The 8,393-nt window shown below is 40.7% G+C and overlaps 1 pseudogene; it reads left to right on the top strand.

Annotated features, from left to right (window-relative positions):
- Positions 1-265: 265 nt before the first annotated feature.
- Positions 266-1,138, top strand: LOC122703303 (annotated as a pseudogene).
- The last annotated feature ends 7,255 nt before the right edge of the window (positions 1,139-8,393 follow it).

The raw sequence follows: 8,393 nt of genomic DNA, 5'->3' as shown, positions 1-8,393 counted from the left end.
ATCTAATATCTGACACTAAGGAAGACAAAGGCCTGCAGGTCTGGAATCTCTAATTCTTTTCTCCTTTTGAGGCCACCCAGCTGAATGGAACCTGCGGCCAAAGAAATCTCACCATTGTGACAAAGTTCATTCTCGTGGGTTTCACAGATCACCCTGAACTGACCATTCCGCGCTTCCTGATGTTTCCCAATTTCTATCTAGTCACCCTTCTGGGAAATGTGGAGATGCTTATTCTAACCCCAGGGGACACCCAACTCCACACCCCATGGACTTCTTCCTGGGCCTTCTTTCCCTGCTGGATGCCTGCTACGCCGTGGTCATCACCCCTCCAGTCCTGGCCACACTGACCACAAGCAAAATGGTCATCTCCTATGGCCGATGTGCACCCCAGTTCTATTTCTTCACCATCTTCACCATCAGTTCACCATCTCCACCATTGTCTTCACCGTCAGTTCACTCTTCCTGCTCGCTGTGATGACCTGTGACCGCTTTGGTGCCATTAGCAATCCACCGAGCTATAACGCGGTGATGTCTCCAGGCATCTGTATGGGCTTGTTGCCGGGGCCTACGTCTGTGGGTTATCAAGGGCCATCCTGTGGACCGTGTGCACATTTACCCTCTCCTTCTGTGATGACAATCAGATCAACTTCTTCTGCCATCTCCCACCCCTGCTAAAGCTTGCCTCCCACAGCATGACACAAAGTGAAATTGTCATCCTCTTTCCTGCCAAACTCATGTTCCTGGCCAATGGCACGATCTTCCTGGTCTCCTACACACTCATCATCAGAGCTCTCAGATTCTGAGAATGAAGTCTCCTGGTGGGAAAGCCAAGACCTTCTCCACCTGCACCTCCTATCTCACTGCTTTTGTTCTCTTCCTTGGGACACTTGCCTTCATGTGCCAGAGAAGTAACTCAGACAAAATCCCCAGAGGAGAACAAGATCGTGTCTTTTACACTGTGGTCATCCCTATGCTGAACGCTTTGACCTACAGTCTGAGGAACAAAGACATAAAAGGCGCAATCAGAAAAGTCATCTGTAAAATTCAGTTCCCAAGGGATGTAGCTTTGATAGGGTCCTTCATCCTCACCCACATTCTCCCCAGAGAGATAAGCATCAGTAGCATCAATGCCATATGAAGCTTACCCTAAAGAAGAAATGCTTTCACTGGCACCTCGGAAGTGGGCAAGAACTACAGCTCTGTAAAGAAAGCTGCAAGCTTGGTGAAATTTGTTTGGCTGGTTCCTTCTGCCTCCTTTTTCTTTCCCTCTTTCTCTTTAGTCTACCCCCCAAATTCTCAGAGTCCCAGGGCTACTCTCTGATATCACAGAGCTAAAAGACTGCATAATCCTAGGAAACCGATCACCACATCCAACCTCCCATTCCCCAATGCAACATGCTTGAGTTTTCCAGTTACCCTTTCTTTTTTTTATATATTATGAAGACATGTATTTTTTAAAATTTTTTTTACCATTTATTTTTATTAGTTGGAGGCTAATTACTTTACAGTATTGTAGTTACCCATTCTTTATCCTTTGTCTCTATGCTCATTAATAGTGACTTTTACTCTTTGTGAAGGATTGTAGCTGGGAATCATGCTAGTGGGAGAGTAAGGGATTTTTTTTATGATATGGATAACCTGCTGTTTGTTTCTTTTTTCTATTGTTTAAATTTATTTATTTATTTTAATTGGAGGATAATTGCTTTACAAAACTGTGATGGTTTTTGCCATACACCAATATGAATCAGCCATAGGCATTTGTGCCATATGCTCTTTACAGGGGACACTCTTTAAAGATAAGGCATAGATTGGTTGAAGGCAAGAGAATGAAAAATTATATTCCAGGGAAGCGCTCAGATAAAGAAGGTAAGCTGGCTACATGATTATTGAACAAGAGACTTTAAGGAAGAGAACACAACCAGAGATAAAGGGAAGCATGAATTTTTCAGAAGGACACAGTGATCATACATCTTTACGTACCTAACAACACTGCTTCAAAACATGTGAGGAAAATACGTAGGTGGATATGCTAACCCTTCTCTTCAGTAATATGTAGAAAAGGTAGGTCAAAGTCGGTAAGGGAAGATAGTTGAATCCCACTAACCAAATTGATCTAATTGATATACATGGAATGCTACACCCCCAAAGCCAGAAGAATCCAAATTCCATTCAAGTTTATGTGGAACATCCACCAAAATGGATTATATGCTGGTCAGGTCTCAATAAATCACAAAGAAATGAAATCAAGACAAACAAGTTCTCTTTCCACAATGAATTAAATGAATAACACTAGTGGTGGTGGTGGTTTAGTTACTCAGTCACGTCCAACACTTGCGGTCCCATAGACTGTAGCCCGCCAGGCTCCTCTGTCCATGGGGTTCTCCAGGCCAGAATACTGGAGTGGGTTGCCATTTCCTTCTCCAGGGGATCTTCCTGACCCAGGGATTGAACCCAGGTCTCTTGCATTGCAGGAGGATTCTTTACCAACTGAGCTACAAGGGAAGCCCAATAATTTTAGTAATTTGTGACTAAAAGAAATTAAAGAATACACTCTTAAATAACCTGTGCAGGAAAAATAAGTTAAAATGGGAATAAGCAATATTTTAAACTGAGCACTAATGAAATAAATATGAAAATTTGGGATGGGGATGATATTAAACCAGTGCTTAGAGTTCTAAATGACGACCCTGAGGGGGAAATGTCTTGAATCAATTATCTAAGCTTCCACTTCAAGGAGCTAGAAAAGGAAGATTAAACCCAAAGAAAATAGAATTAAAGAACTAGTAAAGATGAGAAAAAGATCAATGACGTAAAAAATAGATGAATGTCAATTATACCTCAACAAAGCTGTTAATAAAAATAGATTTTTAAAAACTCAACAAAAACTCAAACTGTGCTTCCTTGAAAAGATTAATAGAACTCCCAAGTACCAAGATTTTTTAAATTTTAAATTTTAAAAGGGCATTACTACAGATCCTATAGATATAAAAAAGAATAAGAAGATAGTATAACCAACATTATGCCAATAAATTTGATAACAGAGAAAATAGACAAATTCCCTAATAAACATAAGCTTTACAAACTAAAATAATAATAAAATATGAATTATCCTACCTTTGTTGAAGGAATTGGATATGTTTTAAACAACTGCCAAGACATTCCCACCTGCAATGTGGGAACTCCTGTAGTGAGAACTCCAATTTCTCCATGTGCTTTCTGACCCTTGGTATGATCAGTATAAGATTATAGGACTTTGGAGAATCGTTTTCCAGTTTCTTATAAAGCTAAAGATACAGCTACCCTATGTCCCAGTAACTCCTCCTCCTTGGTATCATGAGAACAAATGCCTATGTTCACCCAAAACAACTATGACAGCAACATCCATTGCACCTTTATTCATAGAAACTCAACACTGAAAACAACCCAAATGTGTAAAGACAGAAGGATGGATAAATGAATTGCAGTCTATTCATACTCAGCATTTTTTAAAGAGATGAACCAGTGATACATACAACAACATGGCCAAATCTCAAAAAAAGAAAGTTATGATGAATGAAAGAAGCCAGACAGAAAGATTTCCTTTCTACGAAGTTCAGGTAGACAGACTAACCCGCCTCTGGAGGATGAGGGAAGAAGGATGGTCTGGAAAGGAACAGGAAGGACTTCCTGGGCTATGGAAATCTTCTCTACCTCAATCTGTGTGATGGTTATATGTGTACATGTATGCTATCAAAATCCATTAATCTGCGCACTTAAATCGCAACAGTTAGTGAATTTCATTGCCGTTCAGTTGCTGTGTGTGCTGCACTTCACTGCTCACTCGTGTCCGACTCTGCGACCCCACGGACTGCAGCCCTCCAAGCCCCTCTGCCCGTGGGGATTCTCCAAGCAAGAACACTGGAGTGGGTTGCCGTGCCCTCCTCCAGGGGATCTCCCCAACCCAGGGACCAAACCTAGGTCTCCCGCATTGCAGGCGGATTCTTTACCATCTGAGCCCCCAGGGAAGCCCTGTTCAGTCACGTCAGTTACTGCATTTATATTATACCTCAGTAAAGTGCTGCTGGCATGAAACATAAACCTGTATTTAGCATCAGTTATCTGGAAGGAAAGAAAGGCTTTAATGCTTCAAGAGGAAAAAGAGAAAGGGAGGAAAGAAAGAGAAGAAAGGTGGAGGAAGGAAAGAGGGAGGGAGAGAGGAAGGGAGCAGGGAAGGAGGGGAGGAGAGAAAAGCACGTTTCCAACTGAAAGGTTTTCCCAGGACGGCCTTCACTGATAACCTGCTGTCCTGGTATCCTAGATAGTGCAGCATTTGTCCCAGACCTTTCACCTTTTAATTAATAGCGTGGTAGACTTCCATTTTTGTACTTCTACCTGCTACCGTGGTCAGTCTAATAGTGTGGGGGACATGTACACAGTGAGCAGGGCTCTCACGCCGACATGTATTTAAATCTGAAAGACTAATAATCAGCCAAGTCTCGTCTCTCTTTATTTGATTCTTTCCAGAATGAAATCTCTTGTCCAAGGACAGCAAGCAAGGTGCCCCGTGCTTAAAAATTTAAAAAAAAAAGAAAGAAAGAAATCACCCAGACATAGGATCTAGAGACAGCTCATTTCTTAGGCCTAGGGTGGTGATGACAGGAATATTCAAATCTGTGCCCCTGGCAGCCCCTGGCGTACCAGCCAGTTATACTGTGGTCCATGACGCAGCATATGATGCCAACACGCTGCCCACTGGGCTGACTCCTCGGTGTAAATGATGCCCAGCTAGAGTGTATTAGAGAGTAGTCCAAAAGCTTTTGCTACAGTAGTTTGGTCCATTTTTTATAAGGCAAAAGTCAGACAATATATATTATTGTTTGGTATCATTTTCATATTTTGCAGCGAGCACTTTTGGTAGCAAAAAACAGAAGTGCATGTTACTCAAGACAGTTAATGATGACCATATATTTTGCACAAAATGTTTGTCGCCATTTATCATCCACAGCAGATGTCTTAGTAGTGTCCATGAGGATTTGAACAGTAGAAGATAACAAATCATCTGAAGACACATTACCCCTTGCTTTCAAAGACTGTGCCTGATGACAATTTAAAATAGCAGGTGTGTTTACATTTCACTCCACAAAGCACGACTTTTCAAACTCATCAAAAGTAATTTAGCTCATTTCTTTAATTCCAGTGTTTTGTGCACAGAGAGAAAGTAAAACAATACTTGGTAATGTCTTGTCTCCAATAGAAAATTACAGTTTCATACAGTGAAATGACAATGGTTTTATGTCAGTGTCATTAAAAACTTCAAACAGAAAATCTACTCCAATAATTTGAATTTTTTTTTGTCCAATTCTTCAAAGCAAAGCTGTTGAGAGTTCATTCTGACAAAGATGAAATAGCTGACATTATTGTGAACGCTGCTGTAAATTCCACATAAAACGTCAAGCTTGAAGACAACACTCCCTGTTTATGTGCTGGTAAGACAAATACAAGTTTTCCTGAAGCACGAAATCATGAAAAAAAGAAAAGGATGTTCTTATTGAATTATGAAACCTATGGCACAGACTTATATTTGAAGTCAACTGTGGCACACATAATTTAGAATCACATCCAAACAAGTTATGATGGTTTTTCCATCAAAGTAGAAGCTATAGTTTTTAGCATTTACAAGTATTTTCATAGCGATACAGTTAGAGAAAGGGAGTACTAAATGTTTTGATCAAGATGGGATTGAATAACAAAAACCAAACCTTTCTGGCTTGGCAGCTCAACATTTCTTTCCTGCTTCTTGTCCACAGCATCATAGAAGTATGTAAGCCTTTGAAACGCTCCTCTTTAATCAACCTGAGTGATCTACAATAATATTGAGCTCCTTTGTTTAAATGTTCCCAAAATTTGTATTGTATTTATTTAAAATCAGTTAGAAATCTTGGTCTTTAATCAAAAAATGTAAGGAATGGAGCACAAGAACCTTTAACTTTTGAAGGTTTTGGCAAGTTCCAAGTATTGAAAGCAAATCTTGCAAACTGGAAGGCACTGAAATTGAAATTTATCCATTCCATTGAAAAGGAAAACCTAAACAAACATACAAATCAGTGTTCAAGATTTAATTCTGAATTTACATAACTGTGACTTGGATTATATCGACCTGTGACAAGACTCTTTTTGGTGGAGTCCCTGATTCAGTCGGAGAAATTTCTCTTCTGAACTGGAGTGAAATAATAAAGTCAATCACTTTTCATTCAACATTTAAATTTGATGAAACATTCAAGAGATCATAATTTTATGATTTTTGTCTCAAAAGAAATTATCAAAGAACAGTAGGTATTCTAACTAAAGGTCAAAAAATGCCCATGTGGAAATACTTATTTTCACTGAAACATACAGTTCAATGTGAAAAAATAGAATTAAGAATATTCTCCAATCAGCAAAATTTTCTCAAAGCATACTAGACACCTCTATGAAGAAAAAGTAGTGATTCCATCAAAACTATTACAGTTTACTGCAACATCTGGATGAATCTCACTAGTGTAATGTTGAATGAAAGCAATCAGACACAAATGACTATATATTATATGATTCCAGATACATAAAGCACAAAGGCAAACAAAGGAATCAGTTCTATCAGACCTGGGTCAGGAGTGATGATTGAAATGGCATGCAAAAGGGCTTCAGGGATTAGTGATGTATTTGATTTCCATCTAGTGCTAGTAACTCAGGTCTGTTCAGACTAAAAATTCATGTATGACATTAATTTTTCTGAGTGTTTGTCATACTTCAATGATCTTTTTTAAATACTATGGATATTATGGATATTCTCCTACATGACTATGATATTATAATACCGCTACTGTTACCGAGTCCAAGTTCGCTCTGCGTGCCCCATGACAGGTCAGTGACTCTGAGACCAGGTGTGGAGGCAACGGATACTTTATTCGGAAAGCCAGCAGACAGAGAAGATGGCAGACTAACGTCTCAAAACAGCCATCTTACGAGGTCGGAATGTCAGGTTCTTTTTCAGGTCAAAGACTGAGAGAGGTTAGGAAACAAAGTAAAAAGGCCGTTAATCTTGCAAATACCTCCTAGAATAGCAAGCCTTGGGCAGGGGATGTGTTCATTTCTTCCTTCTGACCATGCACAGGTGGACAGGGTCCGGAACAAAGGCGCTTCCGTTTAACAGAAGGCAGAGGGGAGGGTTCTTTGAGACAAGTTCCTTCTCTGTGATTATAATAACAAAGGCAATGAAAAGCAAGTCAAAGAAACAGTTCCAGCATGGAGTTGGATTTGGTTCTTCCCCGCAATACTACCACACCTAAGAAAATGACTGATTATCCCATCACAATATTTAATATCTTGTTCTCATTCATATTTTCCTCGTTTACCCAAGAATGGGTTCTGTAGTTTTTATTAGTTTTAATTCAGGTCCAGTCTAAATTAAAGCACTGCATTGGACGGCTACATTTTTTGCCTTCTTTGAATCTCATACAGTCCCCCTCCCTTTTCACTTGTTTGGCGACACATAGTTGTGTTATAAATATTCCACACTCTAGATCTGTCTGAGTGGTTGGAGTGGGCAGATTTCTATACTCCCCTCTCCTAGGATGGGGGCAGCCCCTGAGATATGATGGGATAATGCTTCTGTTATGAGACTACCAGATTTTTAAGATGTAAGTAGGGTCTCCAATAGTTGACTCTGAGTTCATCCAAAAAGGCAATGACCCTGACCGGGTCTGACCTGACGGAGTAACCCTCAAAGAGAAAGTGAAGTCACTCAGTCGTGTCCGACTCTTTGCGACCCCATGGACTGTAGCCTACCAGGCTCCTCTGTCCATGGGATTGCCCAGGCAAGAATACTGGAGTGGGTTGCCATTTCCTTCTCCAGGGGATCTTCCGGACCCAGGGATTGAAACCGGATCTCCTGCTTTGTAGGCAGATGCTTTACCATCTGAGCCACCAGGGAAGAACCCTCAAAGAGAAATTCAAAACAGTAGAGACATCATGTTACATGCCTTGAAGAAGCAAGCTGGCACACACGGTGAGAGGGGGCCAAGAGGCAAGGGTGGGCTCAAAACCAGCTCCTGGCCTGCAGCTACCAAGCGAATGGGCACCACAGTCCTAAACTCACAAAGCAAGGAATTCTGCCAACAACCCGATGGGCCTGGTGAGAGAACTCTGAGCCTCAGGTGAAATTATTATCCCACCCAGTGGTTAGATTTCAGCCGCAGGAGACCCTGCGCAGAAGACTCACATAACGCATGCCCTGACGGCCGTCTCGTGGCCATTATGAGATAATAAATACATGTTATTTTATAACAGGGAAGAACAGCTCTGCCTCCATATGAGATTAGATCTGCTTCTTTTACTTTAGCCTTTGTAGTCTATGTTTTGTTTAGAGTTAAGAAGGT

The sequence above is a fragment of the Cervus elaphus genome, chromosome 1, assembly GCF_910594005.1.
Source record: "Cervus elaphus chromosome 1, mCerEla1.1, whole genome shotgun sequence".
Classification (NCBI taxonomy): domain Eukaryota; kingdom Metazoa; phylum Chordata; class Mammalia; order Artiodactyla; family Cervidae; genus Cervus; species Cervus elaphus.
This window is presented reverse-complemented; position numbering and strand designations above follow the sequence as displayed.